Source organism: Echinops telfairi, unplaced genomic scaffold, assembly GCF_000313985.2.
Source record: "Echinops telfairi isolate 266 unplaced genomic scaffold, ASM31398v2 ScPeMD7_7469;HRSCAF=8507_1, whole genome shotgun sequence".
Classification (NCBI taxonomy): Eukaryota; Metazoa; Chordata; class Mammalia; order Afrosoricida; family Tenrecidae; genus Echinops; species Echinops telfairi.
The window spans coordinates 44,709,536-44,734,308 of record NW_022111373.1 but is presented as its reverse complement, the minus strand read 5'-3'; the positions used below and the strand labels follow the sequence as shown (position 1 = coordinate 44,734,308).

The 24,773-nt window shown below is 36.6% G+C and overlaps 1 pseudogene; it reads right to left on the bottom strand.

Annotated features, from left to right (window-relative positions):
* Window positions 1-1,730: 1,730 nt before the first annotated feature.
* Window positions 1,731-24,773, bottom strand: part of LOC101645099 — a 54,782-nt pseudogene continuing 31,739 nt past the window's right edge.

Sequence of the window (24,773 nt, the reverse complement as noted above, 5' to 3'; positions counted from 1 at the left end):
ATGCATTCCAAAGAAAAGTGACCCAGCAGAATGCTCAAACTATAGAACAGTATCACTGATAAGTAAATCAAGTAAAATTTTGCTGAGAATCATTTAACAATGGCTACAGCAGGACATTGACAAGGAGCTGCCAGAGGTTCCGGGTGGATTCAGAAGAGGATACGGAACAAGGGATATCATGGCTGAAGTCAGATGGATCTTGGCTGAAAAAAGAGAATACCAGAAAAATATTTACTTTTGTTTTATTGACTATGCCATGTCATTAAACTGTGTGGATCATAACAAACTATAGATCACCTTGAGAAGAACAGAAATTCCAGAACACTTACTTGTGCTCATGCACAACTTGGGCATGGATCAAAAGGCACTTGTGCTAGTGGAAGAAGGGAATACTGCATGATTTGAAACCAGGAAAGATGTAGGACAGGATTGTACCCTCTCACCATACTTCTTCAATCTGTATGCTGAGCAAAGCATCAGAGAAGCTGGGTTCTATGAAGAAGAATGTGTCATCAGGATTGTAGGAAAGCTTATTAAGAACCTTTGATATCTAGATGATACAACTTTGCTTGCTGAAAATGAGAAGTATTTTAAGCATTTGCTGATGCACATCTAAAAGTGTGGCCTTCAGTATGGATTACAATTCAATGTAAAGACCAAAAATCCCCACAACTGTATAAACAGGTAATACGATGATAAATGGAGAAAAGGTTGAAATTGTCAAGATTTTGTCTTGGTTGGATTCACAATCAATGTTCATGGAAGTAGCAATCAGTTGATCAAAAGATATGTTGCATTAGGTAAATATGCTTCCCAAGACCTTCTTTTGAGTATGGAGAAGTAACGATGTTACTTGGAGGACTAAGGTGTGCCTGACCCAAGCTATGGTATTTTAAATTGCCTCATCTGCATATCAGCTAGACATTGAATAGAGAAGACCAAAGAATAATCAAATATTTGAATTATGGTGCTGAAAATGAATAATTAAAGTACCATGGATCGCTAAAAGGACTAACCTATCTGTTTTGGCAAAGGTACAGAATCCTCCTTAGAGGCAAGGATAGCAAGCCTTTTCTTACACACTTTGGACATGTTGCCAGCGCCACCAGTGTCTAGAGAAGGACATCGTGTTTGGTAAAGTAGAGGGCCAGAGAAGGATAGAATGACCCCCAAGGACATGAATTGACACCATGGCTACAATGATTGACTCAGACGCTTGTGATCAATTATGAAGATGCCGCAGACATGGGCTGTTTATTCTGTTGTGCTTTCAGTCACGATTGGTGGGATTTGAGCTGATGGCACTTAACAACAACAACACAACACAAGATGAGTGGAGCAAAATGGAAGGGGCCATACATTTTTGGGAATAACTCTTACATTAGCAACATTTGGACAGAAATGACTAGAATTGTTTTATTTAAAAAGACTACAGCGGCACACACAAGGTTGTTAGGGGTCAGACTTAATTCCACTGCCACTAACAACAATAAAAACCAATGATACATATTGGGTACATTAGAGTCATTGAAGTGACTTTTTGTGAGACATTAATATATTTATTTGAAAACCAAGTTTTGTGGAAGCCCACACTAACTAGTCAGATGGCTTCTCTTCAGTGGAAGATTTGGAGATTGCAGGACAGCACAGATCTCAGCTCGAACCTCCTCACAGCACATGCAACAGAAGTCTGCACAATTTTCATCATATGGCCAATTGAGTCCTGCCCCTTAGTCATCAATGTACTCAAATGATTCGGGAGGCACTGGCTTTTGTTCATTCTTCTGAATTTTCAGACTATGGGCTGCCACCAATTCTACCAACTCTTCCATGTCTTCACTGGTATTCTTCAGAATGGTGATGTCTTCAATGGAGAGTGATGTGGAAGGTTGATATCTACAAACCTCTTTCATGGTTAAGACTGTAGGCTGGACAAGGATAACGTGAGCGTGGTTACTCAGTAACTGGATGGAAATTTGGCTCGGGTTATTTTTCTTCCTTTCTTTTTTTTCCTTCTTTATCCACTTCCATTTTCACTTCTTTCTTTTACTCTCCCCACCCTCACCCCTTTTTTCTTAGTCCTGGAAAAATAGATAACAGAGCAATAGAAACATCCCTTTTTTGAGGGGGGGTATGTCCAGAGGGGCAGGGTATACTAATGTGGATGGTTTACAATTTGAGTTATATTGAACTATGGGAATGTTTTTGCAGATAAGGTGGTGTAGTGGTTACATTTTGGGCTGCTAATTGAAAGGTTGGTGGTTCAAAACCATCAGATGCTCCATGGAAGAAAGATAAGTCTTTCTAGTCCTGTAAACAGTTAGAGTCCCAGAAACCCACTGGGTCAGTTCTACCCTGTCCTATGAGGCTACTATGGATTAGAATCGACTTGTTAGCAAGGAGTTTGTTTATTGGTTTAGGACATGTTAAATCTGTGTTAAGGATAATGACACAGGTAGGGGTAATGCCACAAAGTATAAAAGAGGAAACCAGAACTGGGTGATGACAACTACAGAAGCCATATGGGTGTGCCCAGTTCTGGTTTATAAGGAGATGGTGATATTACGACCGTCTAAGTTCAGTATACCTGGGCCAAAATAGCATCAAACTTGGTCATTACACCATAGGTTTTATCACTGATTTTGGAATACAGCTGTCTGAACAGATTCACCTTTGGACAAGTGATTTGGGTTTGCTGCATCAAGATGAGGGTCTACGCTATGCGAGCTCCTTGCCATGCTTGGTTCTCAGGGTCATTTGTCATCAGCTCTAATGAATTAATAGCTTTCTTGTGCCAACACAGCACATCACCATAACCATTACAGCTCCATAGCACACATTAGGATTAAACTCTCTGACAATAATGACACAACACGTGGGCATTGATCAAGGGTCCTGAACAAAATGAACCCAAAGAATTTTACAACTGTCATCTGACATGGTCATTAATGTTACATGCACGGAGCAGCTTTGAATGGTTTTGCTGTTTTCTTAGCCACAATAAACTATGGCTATGGTAAACATTCCAGACAGCGACATAATTGGGTCCCTTTCACAGTATAGAGATCCAGTGAACAAATCAGCCTCTTCCATTCACCTTTATAGAATCGATGCAGTCCTCACTGTGTACCACACAGAATCTTCCCAAGCTGCGTTTCTTGTGCACAGCCAACCATGTCCTCAATTCCAGGGACATTTTTAGAACCTAACAAAAACAGAATCAGGATCACACCAGCTGCTTCTCCTATCACGGCATCATCCTGATATAGGCCTATCTTTAGCAAATCATACATACATATGGCTCCTTGGCTCCCATGATGGCCAAGCCAAGACCCAGGCTGCCACCATATCAAAAGATATCACCGCCAAAATTCTTTAGCTGGTTAAGCAGAAGGTCAATTATGTATGTTTTACTTTGTCTTTTCAACTGTCCTTTGAAATTTTCTTTTCAGTTCTTTTACCTCATCATTTCTCCAATTCCTTTTAGCTACTTCAAGTTCAAGAGCAAGTTTCAGAGTCTCCTCTGACAGAAACTTTTGTCTTTCTTTCATATATTTTTAATATTCTTTGAATTTTTTCGTGTGTGATATTCTTGACGCCATCCCATAACTTATCTGATCGTCAATGATAAGTGCTCAATGTGTCAAATTTCTTCTTGAGATGATCTTTCAACTCAGGTGAGATATGTACTAGTTTATATTTTGACTCTCATGACCCTGTTTTAGCTTTCTCCCGCTTCCCTCAGAATGTGCATATGAGCAGTAGGTAGTCTTTCCCACAATCAGCCCCTGACCGTAGTTCAACTGTTGCTATTGAGCTTCTTCAGGCTTTCTTCCACAAATGTACTCAACTTCCTTTCTGTTTAGTCTGTTATTTTCAACGGCCAACCTTCACGAGTGCAGCCCAACCCCTAACCCCTGCTCTCCCAGGGCGCTGTATTTACAGTTGTCATTTGTGTTGTTGAAAAGGGGCACCTGCAAAGAAGGTGATAGTCGAGAGAAACTTGAGCATCATTGATCTACCATTTGATCTTCAGTTTATTACATATCATAAATACAATGTTTTCCAACTATTGCTGTTTCCTCCTTGTTTGCAGCTTTCACATTCTGTTTACCAGTAACTTTTAATGAATCTGTTTTACATGTTTGATCAATTTCAGACTGAAGAAATTGGTGTTTTTCAATTTTCTCATCAATGTCTTTAGTGGTCAGTGAATACATTTTATTAATGTTGTATTGAATGATCTTCAGTTAATATAATGCAACATAGGATAATTTGGTATAATGTAAGATAATATAGATATTCTATTCCTGACAACACCTTATTTCAAGATAGATTGTGAAATGTTCTTTTTGGCAACAGAAATGATTCCATTCCTCTTTAATGTGTCATCCCTGGCTATATTATTGTGTGATTCAAGACAGTCAAAACCACTGCAATTCACCTGACTGAAATTGATACCTGTTTTTATGCTTTCTATTTTAATTTTGAGGAGCTGAGGTGGGCTGCTAATCATGAGATTAGCAGGTCGAAATCCTAAGTCCAGGTGAGGGAGAAAGAAGAGGCTTTCCACTTCCATAAAGCATCACAGTCTTGGCGACCCGTAGGGGCAGTTCTAGTCTATCCTGTGGGGTCACTATAAGTCAGCATGGTTGTGAGTTTGGTTTTTATTTCATTTTTGGCAACTTCAGTTTTCCTAGATTCACATGTTGTAATGTTTGCCAATGTTTCTTTTCCATTAGTGTAGTTCTCCATTAGCAAAAGAAGTTGGCAGTAAAATTGTTCTATCCATGCCACTAATTTCAACTCTTCTTTGAGGAAAGTTCTCTTCCCTAGGCATATTTAGAGTACTTTCCAACTTGAGGGGTTAATATTATAGCCGGTGATGTCACACTGAGATTTTTAAGATATTTGGAGGCTCATCATCCAAAAATAGATTGCATTTTCTCTATTCCTACCCTGTTTTTGGTTTGGAAGCTTAGCTGAAATCTACTTACCATGGGTGATGCTGCTCGTATTGGAAATAAGGATGGTACAGCTTCCAGAATCCTGCCTCGTGCAAGCCTCCATAGTTCAATAAACTGATAGATACGTTGGGCTCTGGGTGGCAGGATATTTTCTGTTAGCACCAGCTTTTCTACAGCATTCACATGGATGTGTTTTATATGCATTTGAATATATTTTTCTCATGGGAACTCATTGCATTACCATTTTTCCTAGGTACTTTATATTTTTCCTGAAGATAAGAAAATGCATTCAATATGATGGTACTGTCTTAATAACTGCAAACATAGTCCTGATTAATTAATTACCTAATTAGTATTCAGTTAGCAACTGAATTTAAATCAATGTCTTCCACATGGTTTAATAGATTTTACTGAATAGGTTGTTTGAACCATTTCACAGAAGAGTCAAATATTCAAACTAATGTTGTTTTCAGATGTGGTGTAAATATCTTCCCTTATGGAATGTAAGTGACCATTAGTTTGCTTGATGAATGTATTAACTAATTCCTATTGATCTCTTCGCCCTATGCTATCTTTTATCTGCCTTTCGATAGAGAACAAAAAGCTTATTCTGTTGAATGAAGTGGTTGAGTAGATCATTATACCATTTTTCCTTCAGTTATTGCTTGCTAATTTAATTGACCTTGATTTGAAAAGAAAAAATGTTTTTCTCTAATATTCCACTTAAGGATTTTTATGTGTTGTTAATGTAATTTTGAAATTTGTTGTAAGGATCAGGAAATTTCAAAGTTATTTTTCTATCAAATATCAACTTTGATTTTAGAAAATATCTGGGTTGACAACCCTTTTTTAATGTTTATTTTGAGATCATTGCAGATTCACATACAGAGGTAAAAACTAATAAAGGTCCCATATACTCTTACTCATTTCCCCCCAATAGTAACATTGTGTTTAACCATAGTATAATATCACCAACAGAAAATTGACATTGATGAAATCCACTGAAATTAACCAGATTTAACCATTATTAAATGCATTCATTTGTGTCTGTCTGTTTGTATGGCAGTATGTGTCTGTGTGAGTGTGTATTTTCTATCATAATCACTTAGCACATAAGAGATACAGAAACCTGTCTATTCTTATTCTAGTAGATAGAGGCATTCCAGCATTCATCCCCAATCCTAACCTCTATCTTTCACTAATCTGTTCTACAGCTCTGTAAGTAAATAATATTTGGGGAATGATGAGGGCAACAAATTTATAGGTGTGCTTTACACAATTGATCTATGTATTGTGATGAATTATATGAGCCCCAATAAAATGATTAAATAAAAAAAAGTGTATGCATGAGCATACCTTGATAGATAGAGATATGTGCACGTGGTTGTGTATATTTAATTTTTAATAATAAAGCAAATGTAGTGAGTTCGATTCTTAATCAAGAACTCATTTCTGCCCCCAATAAAAAAATAATAATTATAATTAAATATTATGAATGATTGGACTATATCTTTCTTGTTCACATCAATATAATTGTTCATTTGGGGTCTTCTGATGCATGATCACACAGGCTGCTTAGCTTCCTCCATGTGGGCTTTGTTGCTTCCCTGCTAGGTGGCTGCTTGTTTAACTTCAAGCCTTTAAGACCCCAGATGCTATAGCATCTAATAGCTGGGCACCATCAGCTTTCTTCACATTTGCTTATGTACCCGCTTTGACTTCCACAACCATGTTGGAGAAGTGAACATCACAGAATGCCAGGTTATTAAAACATAGTATTCTTGCATTGAGAGAGGACTTGAGTAGAGGCCCAATGTCTGTCTGCTACCTTGATACTTAACATATAAATATATGTACATAGATCTATTTCCCTATCATTATATATTAATATATTTACATATATACATGTCTATAATTAACTCATTCTTAAAAGAAGTTTTTACATTACAACTATTATGGTTTATTTTCATTTATTTCCTTTATACTTTCCTGTTTTTAATATAATTGATTTTTTAAATCATTTTATTGAGGCCTCTTACAGCTCTTATAACATTTTGCTCTGACTTATTTTCCTTTCCTGATAAACTCACCAGCATAGAAAGAAAAATATCTAAAATATATGACTCTGAAACAAGTGAGTACCCATATTCAAAGAAAAAATATACACCTACATTCCTTAACTTTATCTCATACCAAATATAATAATTAACCTAACTCTAAATGTATCATTTACATATTATTGGAACTAACAAACATTATTAATCTTCTGGAAGCAAATGTAGGGGAAAATTTGCTATCCTTGTATTTGGAGAAAAAGACTGAAATAGAGTGCGAAATACACTGCCTTGTTCTGCATCTTCCTCATATGTTGTTGTTGGAGCCCACTGTTCTAGCAACAGGGTCAATCCCTCTCATTTTCCACTGACCCACTACCAACTGTGCCATTTTCCTCCAGGGACAGTCTGACCTTACAATGTGGCCACAATATATGAGACTCTGTCTCACCATCACTCTTCTGAGTAGGAGTCAGGCTGCCCTTCTTCCAAGAAAGACTCCCCTCCGCTCCCCGGGAATTCCATGGTATATTCAATATTCTTCAGCAACACGATAGTTCAAAGGCATCAATTGTTCTTCAGATTTTCTTAGTCAATGTCCAGATTCTGTATGCGTGTGAACACTGAAAACACCACAGCATGGCCAGGCCAGGCCTTTAAACCTCTTTCCCAGTTCTGCTGAAGTCAGTTCATTATGGGTGACACTGGTAGTATGTGAAAATATGATGGCCACAACTTCTAGCATCCTAGCAACATGTAAACAACCAGAGGAAAGCAAACTAATTGGCAAGGGGTGGTCTTGAAAATAAATATGGAAATTAATTATTTAATGCTTGTTTTTTTTTTTAATTAATCAATTTATTGGGGCTCATACAATTTATCACAATACATAGATCAATTGTGTAAAGCACATCTATACATTTGTTGCCCTCATCATTCCCAAAATTCTCTTGCCTCTTGGGTTCCCGGAATCCGCTCATTTTCCTTCCCCCCCCACCCTTGTATATTAAAAACACAAATCAAAATCAGGTATTAGAATGTCTACTGATAAGAAAATGTTTATTAAATTAAGATGCAAAAAAGCCATGTCCTACTACTCAAAACTGGAATAAATAGATTCCTATGTATGAAAAAGAAAGCTCTTCAAGTCTTTTTCAAAAATACAATAAATATGAAATTGCCTATTGCTTGGTTACAATGATAAATAAAAGGGCATTGAATACAGGACTACAAATTATGTCATCAATAATCACTTTTACTCCATTACACTTATATGTATCAAATAAAATCAGTATTTATTCACTGATATTTGGAAAAATATTTTTACCATTCACTAACTTCAGCTTTTACAATAAAAGAACAGTATTAAAGGGAACATAGAGGAATCCCTTTTTCATATAAATTACTCTTCATCCATTATAATCATAGTGATATAATTTTTTCACTTTGTTTTTTAGAAGTTATACAGTAAGATTTAAGGGAAGTATGATTCTAAGAGTTAAAGAAATACATATTGAATGAAATTTTTACAAACTACAAAATATTAAATATCTGTCAACATATTAGCTCTAGATTATAAAATATTTAATGTACAATGGGAAAGATGTGTTTAAATATAAAAACCATTTCTATTTGAAAATAAGAGGTTAGAATTTAAAGTAATGAAAATTTGCATCCATTATTGCTGGGAAGTTTTGGTTGCTGAATCATTTCCAAACAGGTTAGGCTTTAATGTATGACATAATTTTGATTTTAGTGTTCCTCTTGCTATATATATCTTCCTAAAGGACACACAAAAAACATTCTTTTTCAGCATCTTAAATAAAAATGATAAACTCAAGCTATTAAGACTCAGAGATAAGAAATTTCTATAGGACTTACATTAATCAAAAGGGGAATTATTCTTTGGTAACCTTGACAGATCAGTACTGAATTTGGAAATGGGCTTTAGCAGGTTTAATAATGTCAATGCATTTCAAATTGCCTCATCATGGAGAGATAAATTTCCTGAAAATGACTCTGAAAAGAAATAAAATATATTCTATTCTTGAATTTAAAGCAAATTTTTAACTTTAATATATACTTAGCATCTTTTAATTTACATTAGTAGCAATCATAACTTTTGAAAACAATTTTCATTTCCTTTTCATTATCACGTGCTGTCTTCTCGTTCCCGGGGAGTGGGGTGTGGAGATAAATGAGATATTCTCACATAGCCATCCCAACCAAAAAGAGGCTCTTAAAATCAAATTAGAATATTAGTTCCTAAAGGAATTTTCAGACTCATGTGCCCAATCACCTCATCGTTCCAGGGAGGACATTAAAGAACTATTTCCTCAAGTCAAAAGAATTATTTGTTACTGTTCTGTTTTCCTACGTGCATGCTATGAACCTTGGATGAGTCCACCTGTATCCTTAGGTTTGTATTTGTACATGTGTTCTGCACTGCATTTGGAAGTAGAAGCCAGCATCAGCAAGATATTTGCTACGTTGCCAAAGGTTCAGATTATATTCAAGAGAGAACAAATTTATCCAACTCCTAATTTCTTCATTTATTGCCTTTGCTAAGGACTGTGAAAAAGAAGGCTCAAACTCATTAGGACTTCTCTAAATACTATTAGTTTATGATTTTTCTAAACTTTCCTATGTTCTTGTAATTTAGAGATAGCACAAAAGAATCCAGAGACACACCAACACATACACACACACAGTCAAACATACTGAGATGAACAAAGAGTACCAATACCACTAATACATTTAATTATCTGTACTCATTGCACATTAAACCACATTCATTGTGCTGTGTTCTATGCTTGTGCGCAGTGGTTGTGAACCCATTATTACATTGTTTTATTTTTCTTTAGGGTCATTAAGTCTTTTTGGTTAATCAAAACTTGAAAAAGATGAGTCCTGGTGGTGGAGTAGTTAAGAAGTTGGGTGTGATCTGAAAGGTCAGCAGGTTTGAAACTGTCAGACACTCTTGTGGGAGAAAGATGGCCTTTCTACTCTCAAACAGTCTCAGAAACTCACAAGGCAGTTCTACCCTGTCCTATAACATCATTATGAGTCAGCATTTTCTGTATGTTTGATTTTAATGGTTATAAGGCTATGCAGTTCAATATTCATGTCTAAGAAATGCAGTTGAATGGGAAATCAGATGGTAGGAAATATTTACCAATTATCCCCTGCTGTCTTAGTTATTACATAAATCTGCATCATTTGCTGATGGTTGCGATTGTTGCTGTAAGTAGCTGTCATTTAGGTCTCAAAAAGTTGTCTTTCTTAAGGCAGAACAATGCTCTGTTACTGTTGACTTAATGGAAAAAGAAGACCAACAAAGCCGGATGCTCAGGGTTCAACTGTCAACATACCGCCTACACAAGTAAAATAACAATTTGATAAGATAAAAAATTCAGACTGTCTTATACAGGAAGAAAAGTGGAAGGAGAAACAATCATTCTGGAGAGAAACATAATGAAACTGTGTATGTTTGTCAAAGTAAATAGTTCATGATCATATGCAATAGAAATAGAAAAAAATCGGATTTTGAAGCGCTATTACTTACTGACATAAAATGCAGCTCCAGGAGAGAGGTCTTATCCCTAACCTTAGTCAAAGGGCACGTATGCCATTGAGATCATGCAAATGCCACAGCCAATCATTTGGCAGAATTGTATTAGCCATTGCTCCCTAGCCTATCACAACTTAATAAGACATCCCCGCAGTATTGAACTGCCTGCCATTTGTCAGGCTGGAAAGGGCAGTCATAGCCCACTGACTTGCTCTACACAGACAGTATCTTAGTCCTAACAGAATTCGAGTTTCTGGAGTATAACATATGTAACTGCTGGGCTTGTTAACAACCTTTTCCTGCACAGTGAAAAGCCTGCTCACTTACAAAAGGATGATTTAAGCTGCAAAATATCCAAAATTATCATTGACACACACTATTGGAACACTAACAAGCAGTAAACATTTGATCCAGCAAGCTAATCTGAATACAATGAACAAAAAGAAAACTGCTTGAAGCCCATTGTTTCAGGAAGGGCTGTGTTAGTAGCATCTCTGACTTTCTTCTCCTTGTGCATTTAGTGAAGGAAACATTCTTAGTCTATAGAGTGGAGTGATCTAGGGATGAATCGCATAACTTGCTGCCATGAACAACTTTTTTTTTCTTTATGAGAGTAAAAAATTGGTTGGCAATTTAGTGAGGGATAGTTAGTTTCTCTCTTCTTCCCCCTACAGAGATGCATATATGACAGAGAGTAATGAGATAGCACGTGGGAACAGTAGCAAGAATTAAGAGTCATATATGCTGCCTTCACAGCTGATTATAATGCAACATTTATGAAAAGTTTTCAATTATACAATTGTATACAGTTGTATCACAGCATAAAATAGATGCTTAAAAAGACACTGCAATTATTTCAAGAACAGATTTCTTCAATTTTCAAGCATTTAAAATATGCTCCACTTAAACCTTTATTATAATATCACCCTCTGCACAGTTATCCTTAGAGGTATAGTTGTGACTCAAATGAATGTTCTAAATATTAGAAACCACTTACTTTTGAACTATAATAGCAATAGAGAATGAGGTTTCTGTAGAATTATCATAATAGATGGCTTCCAATGCAGTATGTGTCTCTTGTCAACCTTTGTCTTTAGACATGAAGGCGAGAATATTTACTTGTCTTAGTCTGAGAACAATAGGTCAATCAAGTATACAAATCACTCACTGTTTTCTTTATGTTACTTGAAATTAGGAGTTTGAGTTGTTTTGTAATTTGGTGCAAAAAGCAGATTCAAATGAACATCGTGGCTCTGGAGTATTCTCTCTTGCTTCGGGCAGACAGTTCTCATCTTTGATCTCCATAAATATTGCACAATTGATGCTCTCCATGTAGTTCAGAGAAATATTCATGTGAAATTCCGGAGACTATTCTACACAGAATCTTTTAAAAAGTTATCAGAGCTCAACAATAACACAGCCCAACATTAACAACAACAAAAGGTGTTTTTGTTTGTTTGTTTTGTTTGAATTTTTAGACCTTTCCCTGAGTTATTTCTGGAATTGATTCAGAACAATATATTGGATAGTCCGCATGAGCTCTAGGTTCTTAGTTATGGTTGAATTTATAAAATGATGTCTGATCTTTAACTCTACAGAATCAGGATATCATAACAAGTTTTCTTATTTGAATATGAACTTTATTTAAATCACTCATATTTTTTTATTTGTGTGAACAATGACATTTGTTTCACAACTAGCTCTCTAATTCATTTCCTTTTTTAATAAGACCAAAGTTTATTTCAAAGATCACCATAACTTGTTACTAATACAAATTGCTGTTGAATTACTACTGAGTTTCTACTACAAAAAAAATAAAGTTTTCTATTGATTATTTTGTTTTAATCATTTTATTGGGGGCTCATACAGCTCTTATTACAATCCATACATCCATCCATTGTGTCAAACACATTTATGCATATGTTTCCATCATTATTTTCAAAACACTTTCTTTCTACTTGAGTCCTTGGTATCAGCTCCTCATTTTTCCCTCCTTCCCCAACCCTCCCTCCCCCATGAACTCGACAATTTATAAATTATTATTTTCTTTAATAATTTATAAATGGTTATACATTTCTAAATTTACAATAATGCACGTTTTCTCAAATGCACACTGTTCCCCACTCCCCTCTTGCACCCATTCTACCTTTCTGTGAACTGCCACAGCTCTCAGAGGGTGATTCCTGCAAGTCTGATACTGCACACGGCCAAGAGTGTGGGCAGTAACTGTGATCTCCAAGAAACTTCACATAGTGCATGCTTTCACCAAATTGATTGGAGTGATCTAATCAGAGACTTAAATCTTTCCAAAGGGTCTTCTGAATTTCTTGCTTCCAGCCAAAAGAAAAAAATGTACTTCAGCCTAGAACAAAAATTATAATTTATTAAAGGCTAGAAAAGGATTTGTTGGCATTCTTTCCTGAAGACCACAACATCCTTTGCTGCAATGATATCAGAAACCTTCTGAAGAAAATTCATCTTTCAGAATATAACTCAACAGAGTGGTGTCTTTTCATTGAGAGTTCAAAATGTAGTTTGCAATGTGTTATTTTCAATGACAGCAATAAATATGGTTTCATTCCAACAGCCACTCCACCAGGATGAAAGAAGGGTATGAGGCCATCTCTCTATTCCTGGAAAAGATAAATGGCCAAGAATGTCAGTCAGTGTTTTATGTAGACTTGAAGATGGTTAATTTTCTACTTGGGCAACAAAGTGGCTCTACAAAGTATCTTTGCTTTTTATGCTTTGAGGATAGTAGAGACAAAAAAAGCCTTTGAATAAAGTCAGTTCATGGTTTGATAATATAGTGCGGAAGTTACCTGGACTTACCATGGAAATTTTTGATGGTCCACAGATCAGACAAATTAATGATCCACATTTCATAGCATCAGTGAATGAAATTGAATCGGGTGCCTAGTGTTCATTTATTCTTGGGAAAAGCCTTCCTGGCAGCAAGAAGTCAGACAGCGACACACAGTTAGTAGCGCGTATGTTCTTTCACTGTGATCGGCTTGGCTGTGACTTGAGTCTTAAAGTACTTTACCTGCTTCGATCACTTTTCAGAGAACCTTGGTGACTTTCAGTGCAGAACACAGTACAAGATTTCACCAGGACATAAAAACAATGGAAACAAAATACCAACAAAGATTGGATGCACACATAATGACACACTAATTGTGCACTCTTATGTGGAATTGTCCTAGCAGATCCTACTCTCAGGAGTCTTACAAAAGGATTTCCTTGTAAGTGGAATGACTGGAGAGTTTGTATCAGAAATTTCTGCTTTGGGTACGAAATATGTAGACGTTCAGGTAATACAATTGGTTTTTAATTGTTAATATGTTTGCTTAAAATATAATAATTTAAAGACTACATTGAAATAGCTTGCATTTTATGGGTGAGCAGAGTGAAGGGCAATATGTAGCATGTGTGTTATGTCCCCAAAACCAGAGCTAAGAGAAAGAAACTGGTGCCATTTTTTTGAATCATCAGGTCACATTTACACAGAAACAAGTCTAATATTTGAGACACAAACATTTTTCTTGGCCAGTGTAATGGGTATAAATTATAGATGGCGGCATGTGCTTAGTAAGAAAATCTGTTCTCGAAGATTTAAATCAAGTCATGACTGGTGACTGAATAGAAAGAGAATATATTAGATATGTCAACAAGACTTTGCAATCCTACTTCATTAATCATCACACTCCCTAATTTTCCTATGCCAACATTAAAAACACTAAAATTTCTTACATGAATAAAATATGCTGCATATTATAACATCAATTTAAATAAAGATACATTGGGCATGTATCCTGAGGTCATTAAGAAAATGCCGTTTCTACTTAGTAAGAATTGATCACCTAATTAAAGAATGTGATAATTCAGTTCCCATGAGGCATGAATACCAAAGAAGTTTAAACGTGCAAGAGATTTATTAAGAGAAATGCCAATGAACATAAAGAACAGGATCTAGGAGTAGGTAGGAAATACCTTCAAACATGGATAAAGTTTTGACATCTGTGAAAGAAAAGGAGAAAGAAAAAGAAGTTAAGGTATGATATACTGTGGAGCTGTTCGAAATAATCCCAATCAAATGTATGGGTAATCTTTCAACTGAATTATTCATAGAAAGTTCCCACATATTTGAGCCAATGACCTGGTATCTGCTTACCTTGGGAGCTATCAGTAACCTGCCACCTGGCCTGACACCTTTGAATTCATTGGACTCTGTAGCCACAAGTATGACCTGTTGAACTAGGATTCATCTGCCTTGGCATCTACAGAATTCTTAGTTTTCTTCTTTTCTTGTTCATTTTCCTACTTCCTAGGTCTTCAATCCCTGAAGTTACTGGAGTCAAGAAAAGTCTCCAGCCAGTTATTCCACCCACAGGCCTGAACTGGACAAGATCTACCTGTTTCTCTAATTGTGTTAATTCTTTTCTTGTTATCTCTCTCTCTCTCTTTCTCTCTGTCTGTCTGTCTGTCTGTCTGTCTGTCTGTCTCTCTCTCTCTCTCCATATATATATAGCACTGGTTTTGTTTTCCTAGTGAACCCAGCCTAACACACACCTCTTGAAAGTCTACCCAGAGTTCCATAATAAGTTTTACCCTGAACCACTTGAACAAATAAATTTCTAATTTTTATGGGTGCCATATGTAACATTGTTGAAATCTACCATCATGAGTGAGAAAATAAAGTATGCAATTGTTTATTGATGAAATAGGTAAACAAATTATTTTAATACTAAAGAGGTAGAGATTTTGAGCCAATCCTTTTTTATTTTCACTTTGTAATACTGGCCTATTATAAAATATGTTTTTATTTTAAAACAGTTTATGCTATACTAAACATAGGAAACACAATTTAACTGAGTAAAATTATTTTCTACTATTACTTCAGTATTATCTTCATGTATGCTCCATTTCATGTCCTTGTTCTTTGTGATTTCAGAAGTATGGTAGTTACATAATATGGTGTCAAGTTGAGGATTAAGAGTGTAGGGGTGGAGTCTAGCCTGTCAATCAGACTATAGCCAATGAGGCCTCTGTGTGGTCATGACCTTCTTGTGAGGATTCTGGGGATTCCTGTTTTTCCTCCTTGGAGGCAGGAGACACACTCTCTCTCTTCTCACTCCCTCAGGGATGCTCTCTATTCACTCCCTGAGAGATATCCCTATAGAGAAGACACATGAACAGAGGCTGATGGATCCAGAGCTCTGGAGCCAAAGAAGCTACATGGAGACCCCTGCCAGCACTAAGATGTTTACAATGCCACCGGATCCACAAGACTTCCCACCCAGTGGTCTGTGATCTTCTTGCTTTTGGTGTCATTGCATGTGCTTCATGAGTTTGAAGAGGAGTTTATGCATTGGGATCAGATCTATGGGCTAATATTGGACTTATGGACTTGATCTGGACTGGGCTGGGATGTTTTCTCAATATTCAACTGCTCTTATATGTCAAGCTTGTTCTTATACACGAGTGTCTATGAATTTGTTTCTCTAGTCTATCCAGGCTAACACAAGAAGGCAGCCAAGAACTAAGAGAACAGCATGCCATGTTATAGCAGCTTATTCTGAAGATTGAGTTAAAAGAGAATTTAAGGCAACATTTCTATGCTTTCTTATTCTAGTGACTTTTTCCCCTATACTCCTTGAAATTCTAAATGATTTTTCTGGGTGTTTATTTTCATATTTGCATTTGAATTAGATGGGATTTTAGAAGCTATATCCTTTTAATTAGTACATGGAGATTATTGAATATATCTAAAAGCACTTATCTAATGCATTCAGGACATAGTTATAAAAGGATAAGCACTGAATGAAGAACCTACTCTTCAGTTCATATGGCTGAACATTTAAACAATGTCCTCCAACCCTTAAAGGTACACAGTAATCCTCAATACAAAATACTTAAAAGTATCTTCAGTTAGATACTACTAAATAATTTAAATGTTGCATAAACATACCTCCCCCCACCCCAGGAAACATGGAATCAATGGAATTAAGATGCTAGTCTGCAACCTTGACAAATACATGATCAGCAATTCTCATAATATTTGAAATTTGTAATAGTTTGAATAAAGAATAGCGTTCCACATGTCTTCACAAGAAAACAAAACAAAGAATATTGGAAGACAATGTTTACAAGGCAGTCTTTACCAAACTAATCCCCTTAAGAAAGTACGTAAATCTGCCTGTTTGATTATTACACAGTAACTCTACAACTAAAAAAAGAGAGTTTGGAGGGGCTTGACTATTTGAACAAGTTAAAAGACAAGGATATTGTGTTAGGATAGATTAACTAGAAGGAAAAAATGCAGTGACAATCATCTATGTAGAAGAAAGAGCTTTGTATCAAGAAGTAATTATATATGATTATGGGATCTTGACCAGTCCAAATCAAATCCTTAAATATGGTATTAGTCCTTAAGTACCTCTTTAGACTCTCATAGTCACATGCAATGTCACAGGCTGCAGGAAGATCACAAGCCAGTGGGAGCAGAGTTGCAATGATCCAAGGTCAGTGGAAACATGACAGGGCAGCAGCCGCTCTCAGTATCAGTGAAGGTGTCCCAGCAAGCAGGAAGGCAAAGGGGCAGAGAGAAGGGGAGGTCCTCAGGGACCTCCTTATAAGAAAGCCACATACCCAAGGAGACAACCTTAGTCTGCGACCTTATGGAGAGGTTTGATTCTATCCCTATACTTTTATACATCTTCAAGTTGACATAAAATTATCTAACTACCACAGACCACCCCTTGCCCACTTTCCATCTTGACATAACTCTATGTACATAATTTTTAAACAAAAACAACAATAAAAATCATATTTATGCTTCAAGGATAAAACTTTAAAATGCATACAACTGAAAATGCAGCAGCCCAATTTACACCTTATATTCTATAAGTGAACAAAGCAAGACTGTTCTCTGCCTAACAATTGCAGTTAAGTGAACATCAGCACCTTAATCCTATACTCCTGTCAACATCTTCCATCTACCTATAAAAGTTTCCAAGTCTGTCACTTCATGCCATTATCTACCCCCCATTTGGGGTTCACAATTTTTAAACTGCCCATATCTATCAACCCACTATTTTGAGGAGACCAACATGTCCTTTGATGTGAAGAATCTTCATTCCAGTTGAAACCTTGTGAGTCTGCATCCATAAGTAAAGTCAAATCAGGCCAGGCCATCCATCAAGTCAGCAGGCAATATGCATCAATTTATAGGCTCAAAATTCTTATCTTCTTCTAGACTAGTTCTGGACAACCCAGCCTTAGCCTTTCCAAACTAGGTCAGTGGGCACCACTGCTGAAAGCCAGGCATTTCCTCACAAAGGTCCCTTTGCTTAAGACCACTGGTCCCTTCACAAATTCTCAATTATAGCCCCGTGGGCTGGGTCATACCTTAGGCTCGTGTTTCACACAACTCTTTCTACTTCACACCTGTCAACCTGCTCTTTTCTCTCCTCTGGTACCTGCAAACCGGGTCCACCAATTTCAGTGGTCAAGCTCAAATCATCTCTCCATTCCTGCATATCCCAAACTTCTACTCAACCAACAGGCAAATCCAGTTCATCACCAAGTGAGCAAAGCAAGCTGCCTGCAGGCTCCTGTTAGTATTCAGTCATCGAGGGGAGAGTTCCTGCATTGTTCCAGATTTTCCAGTTTAGTTACAAACTCTAAACTCCTTGCTCAAAATTTTTTTAAAAAGTAGCCTTTTTTTCTTTTTCTTTTCAGTCAACCAACAGTTCTAGTGGCAATTCTTTTCAAACACAAATGCCCTGAGTGCTCAAGGCAGCAGGTGGGTCTTGCCTTTTCTAAAGCTTCTTTGAAGGTAATTCCTAATACTTATTTAACATATCTAATTTAATGTATGAAGGCAGTGGGCTTACAAACTTTGTCTAATCATACTTTCCAGTAATAATTTCTATAATACTTTATATCAATAACAGTAGGTCAAAGTCAATATAATACTAGTACACCCAGATCCTAAACACAAATTTTAAAACAGTCAAATTAAATCCTATCTTATCTATTCATATGCAATATGGTCTTAATGTTCCAGCAGGATCAAACAGGGCCAGGTCTTTTGTCAGCCATTTTGACTAAGCTTTTGCTTCAGAGAAGTCCAGGAAGCATTTTCACCCACTGAGCTGCAATTAAACACTCATTACATCCCTTTGCTACATTTCATATAGAAAGAAGAAAAATCCAATTCCATCCAACTATCTTAAGGCAAAGGACAGATAAATCTTTACTCTCTTACTCTCTATCTTCATGACTTGATGCTCTAGCACCATACTCCTAGTACCATAATGTGTTAGACAAGGTCAACTAAAGAAATAAATACAGTGACGCTCATCTATGTATAAGAAAGAACTTTAAATTAAGGAATAATTATATATCAAGAAGGCAAAATTCAGCTTAACACGACAACTAACATAATAACTTTTATTTTCTCCAGTGTACAGAAAACCAAATAAACATACAAATAAGCAAATACACACCAAAAAGCTCAATTAAACTTGATATTCTCTAACAAAGGGTTAAAATACTCCAAACACCTGAGTGCTGTGTTACAAATTTGTTGTCGTGATCAAGTCGGTCTAAAGCACTGGATTAAGGTTGCTACCCTTTGCACTACAGAATGAATGAAACGCTGTCTCATCTTGCATCATTCTTACAATTGTTCCTATGCATGAGCCAGTTGTTTCAGCCCCTGTGTCAATCCATCTCCTGAGGGACTTCCTCTTTGTCACTGCTCCTCTACTTTATCAAACGGGATGCCATTCTCCAGAGAGTTGTCTGTTTTGACATGTCTGAATTATGTAATTAAAGTCTTACCAACTTTTCCTCTAGGGAGAACTCAGGTTGTACTTCTTCCAAGAAAGATCCATTTGTCCTTTCAGCAGTCAATGGTACTTTCATGTTCTTCAATAAGACCACAGTTCAAATGCATCAATTCTTCTTTGGGCTTCTTCATTCAATGTTCATCTTTCACCTGCATATGAGGCAAGGCCAAATACAATGGTTGGGGTCAGGTGCACCTTATTCCTCAAAGTAACGTCCTTGCTTTTCAATACTCTAAAGATGTCCTGTGAAGCAAATTTACCCAAAGCAACGTGTCATTTGCTGTACTGTGGTGGGTTGGTGTTGCTGTAATTCTTGAAGCTATGTCACTGGCTTTTCAAATCACAGCCAGGACCAGGTTTCGGTGGATCTTCCAGGCTAAGAAGAGACAGTGAAGGAGAATGTGGCTCTCGCTTTGGAGGAAGAAGCTGCAGAAAAACTTATACTACATATTTGGAATGTCTTTATGTTCTCTATTTTTATCTCTCTGGGTTCTAATATCCAGTGCAATAGCTACACAAAACTCACAGACAAAATGTATGACTTAAGGTTTTAATTAAAGAAGTTACCAAACTGCAATGCCAGTGAAAATGCATGGGGTTGAGTTGTTTATCAGGACATGTAGCAAAATTGTGTCAAGTCTGCTAATAAATGCCCTGAAGGGCATACCCCTCGGCTGTAAGCCTCAACACAAAGTTATTTAGCTTAAGCTCCATGGGTCAGAAACCCAACTTCCTGAATTAAGTGGCCAGAGACTCACTACTGCAGTAAACCTCAGCCCAAAGGCACTCAGATCCATTTCTGTGGTTCAGCAAGTTCAACTTACCCAAGCAAGTGCCCAAGAGCACACCATGCCACAAGCCAGCCTTCTGAAAAAACAGGGATTCAGCTTTACTTGATCAGTGGATTAGGAAAACAATTACTCTGTTCTATATTCTGGCTCCTGATTCTGTTGCTGCTCCTTTAATCGTATAGCTGTAATCTGGTTCTGAGAGGTTTACTGCACAGGTACCTTGGGTCCAGAGGACAAGCTCTTGCTGGTAATGAGATTGCTCCTCCTGCTTCTCAGAGGGCTCTTTTTTTTCTGTCACAAATTTTTTAATTTTTATGAGTCAAATAAGTATTTTTTTTAATTGAGTCTTTTTTTTAAAACATTTTATTAGGGGCTCATACAACTGTTATCGCAATCCATACACACATCAATTGTGTAAAGCGCATTTGTACATCATTCTCAAAACATTTTCTCTCCACTTAAACCCCCAACATTAGGTCCTCATTTTTCCCCTCCCTCCCCGCTCCCCCTTTCCTCATGAGCCCTTGACAGTTTATAAATTGGTATTTTGTCATATCTGACGTCTCTCTTCACCCACTTTTCGGTTGTCTGTCCCCCAGGGAGGAGGTCACACACAGTTCCTTGTAATCGGTTCCCTCTTTCCGACCCATTCTCCCTTTACCCTCCCTGTTTCGCCACTCACACCACTGGTCCTGTAGGGCTCATCTGCCTCAGAGGGCTCATTTTATGCTCAACAGGATGGTGCTACAGGGACTCCTGGTCACAATTATTCACAGGTATAGCCTGTCAGTATCTTCTCCTACCCCTTTACTAGGGAAAAGTCATTTGGAATTAGAAATGTTGACTAGAAGAGCCACATTAAATAATTCAATGATCTTGCAAGGATATTTTTTTTTTGTTTTCAAGAAAATCACACACTATGTTTCCTTGTCCTGTTTATACAACTGCTCGTTGATCTATGTATAAGTTCTGAATGAGCACAATGCAGTGTTCCTGTAATCCATTCTTCTCAAGGTGATTCACAGTTTATTATGGTCCACACACTCAGATGCTTTTGCTTAGTCAATGAAACACAAGTAAACATATTTCTAGTATTCTCTGCTTTCAGGCAAGATACAGCTGTCATCACTGATGATATATCTTGTGCCACGTTCTCTTTTGAATGCAGCCTGAACTTGTGGCACTGGCCTGTCAAGTTTCAGCTGTAACCATTGTTAAGTGATCTTAAACAAAATTTTACTTGTGTGCAATACCAATAATATTGTTCTATAGTTTGAGATTTCTGTTGGGTCACAATTCTTTGGAATGGGCAGAAATAGGACTCTCTTCCAATCAGTTGCTCAGGTAACCCTTCCAAATTTCCTAGCATACACAAGTGAGTGCTTCCAGTGCTTCTTCAGCTTATTAGAATATTTCAGTGGGTATTTTGTCCACCCCTGGAGCTTTGCTTTTTATTAATGCATTCAGTGCAACTTGAACTACCTCCTTCAGCACCAGTGGTTCTTGTTCATATGCTACCTCCTGAAATGGTTGAATGTCAACTTGTTCTTTCTATTATAGTGACTCTGTAGTCTTTCCTTCTCTTGGTGCTACTTCATAATTCAATGTTTTGTCTATAGAATCTTTTAAAATCTCAATTCAGGAGAATACTGCATGCTTTAAAATCAGGAAAGGTGTGTGTCAATGTTGTATAATCTCATCATACTTATTCAATATATTTGCTGAGCAGATCATCAAAGAAACTGGAGTATATGAAGAAGAATGTGGCATTAGGACTGGAGGAAGACTTATTAACAATGTGTGGTATGCAGTTCATACAACATTGCTTGCTGAAAGGGAGGTGGAATTAAACCACTTGCTAATGAAGATCAAGCATTTTAACCTCTAGTATGGGTTACATCTCAATGCAAAGAAGACCAAAATCCTCACACCTGGACCAGTAAGCAACACCCCCAAAAATGGAGAAAAGTTTAAAATTGTCAAAGATTTTGTCTTACTTGTATCTACAATCAATGCTGATGGTAGCAGCAGTCAAGAGATAAAAAGACATATTGCATTAGGTAAATCTGCTTCACAAGAACTCATTAGAGTATTGAAGAACAAAGATGTTACATTGAAAACCAAGGTGCAATTGACCCAAGCTATGGTATTATCCTATTTTCCATTGCTTCATATGCATGTAAAAGTTGGACATTGAATCAGGAAGACCATAGAATAATTGATGTATTTGAACTGTGGCACTTGAGAAGAATACTGAAAGTACCATAGACTGCTAAAGGGAAAAACAGATATTTATTGGAAGAAGTAAGGCCATGGTATTACATAGAGGCAAGAATAGCAATATTTCATCTTGGACATTTTGTCAGGAGAGAATAGTCCCTGGAGAATGATATCATGCTAGGTAATGTGAAGGGGCAGCCAAAAAGAGAAATGCCCTTAACAGATGGACTGCACCATCGGACCAATTATAAGGATGGTGCAGGACCACGCGGTGTTTCCTTCTGTTGGGCATAAAGTAGCTATGGATCGGAGCCTACTGGATGACACCTAACAACAGCAGAAACTACATCATGTACCCATTTTGGATACAGAATGAACTACCAACTCAGCATGATACACTGTTTTGAATTAACACATTCATTTAGATAATGACATATTTTAAATCTGGATTTCAGGATCATTTAGAGATCAATATGTAAGGGAACTTGAATTCATGCCTAACATGATTTCAAGGGCTAAGAATCCAGTGATAAACATATGCTAAATGGCTAGGATATGATTGCATATTAAGTTATTTTTACCAAAATATTTAAACAAAACAAAACTTAAAATGTTTCCATGTTTCTTTTGGTTTCAAAGTGTCATAGAAAAATGAAAAAGACATTAAGTACACTGTAAATTAAAAAGAAGAACTGAGGGCTATTTAATTCAACAGTTTTGGGTTGTAAACCCCCAGCTATTATGGAGGAAGTTTTAAACCTTACTGCCGACAGCAAGTTTCACAATTCAGACATTCAGTTCAACTTTAGAAATGGAACTACTTTCCTTATGCTTATATTTTATTTAAATGTAAAATAAAAAGATCTGAAATATTTTATATTCTTCTATATTTAAGTTATAATTTGTAAGATACCAGATATTTTTCAAGCAGAAGATTAAGAAGTTATGGTTATATGAACTCTGGCCATTTAAAAATGAGGAAGTATAGTGCTCTCCATGTACTTTTGATAAGTAATAAGATAATTGAGTGCTTTTGGAAGAATATATGATGGTAAGATGAAAGGACATCAGGACTGGAGGAAATCTTTTTAGCAACTTTGATATGGAGATGACATAATCTTGCTTGCTGAAAGGGTATTGCATTATAACAAAAGGTTCAGTCAAGAAATAACATATGAAAATTACAAATAATACACCTAACAGCAATTCACCAATATGCAAGAAATATATACTGAATTATATAACTGCATAAGTATATAACTCCACAATAAGAGATGGAACTCACTCTCAATTATATACAGAAGATCACTAAGGACACTGAGAACTTAAGCCAATTGAACCTAACAGATATCTTTATAATATTCCACCCAACATTAGAACAGTTTACTTTCTTTCAGCACAGAGGGATCATTTTCCAGAATAAATTATATTCAAGGACACCAAACAAGTATCAAAATTTTAAAACATTGAAATCATATAAAGCTTCATATCGGATCATACTAATAGGAAGTTGGAAATCAATTCAAAATACATATAAACTAAAGAACATACTAATGAAAGAAATCGGGGGGTAATGGAGGGTATTTTTAAAGATGATAAGGCTGTTTTATTTTTTTTTTTAATTAGAGAGCTTTGAAAAAAATCCAGGATTTTTTCGGGGGGGGGGGACCCCTCTCATAAGGAATTGTTGCTTGAAGGGTAATATCAATTGACTATAACTCAAATATGTCACTTGTTTTTTAGCATGCTGGCTCAATAGGTATTGAATGTAAATCCAAGAAAAATGACATCCTTAACGTTAATCTTTTCTCAGTATTAAAAGGTTGTTTATTGGTCTAGCTGTTATGGATTTTATTTTCTTATATCGGGATATATTCCATGCTGAAGGTTGTAGTTTTTGATCTTCATGGTGTGGATCTCCACGTGGCTCCTCCAGCTCTAGGACTCTAGTTAAAATCAGCATGACTCCATGTGTCTTGTCAGCAGAAAGACAATGCAGAGGGAGTGTATGTCCCACCTCCAGAAACCAAAACAGGAGTCCAGAGAAACCTCAGGAGACCATGCCTACCCCTAGGCCTCAATGGCTATGACCTGATGGACACGCTAGACTCCACCCCTCTGCTCAAGTTGACAAGAGATTATGTAACCGCCACAGACCACCCTTTGTCAACTTAACACTTGTACACAACTCTTTAGCCATATATAATTTGTAAACAAAACCATAATACAATTGTATCTGTAGCTAACAGGATAAAACTAACATGAAAACAATTTATTATGTGCCAGCCTCATTTAAATACAATACAGTGAAC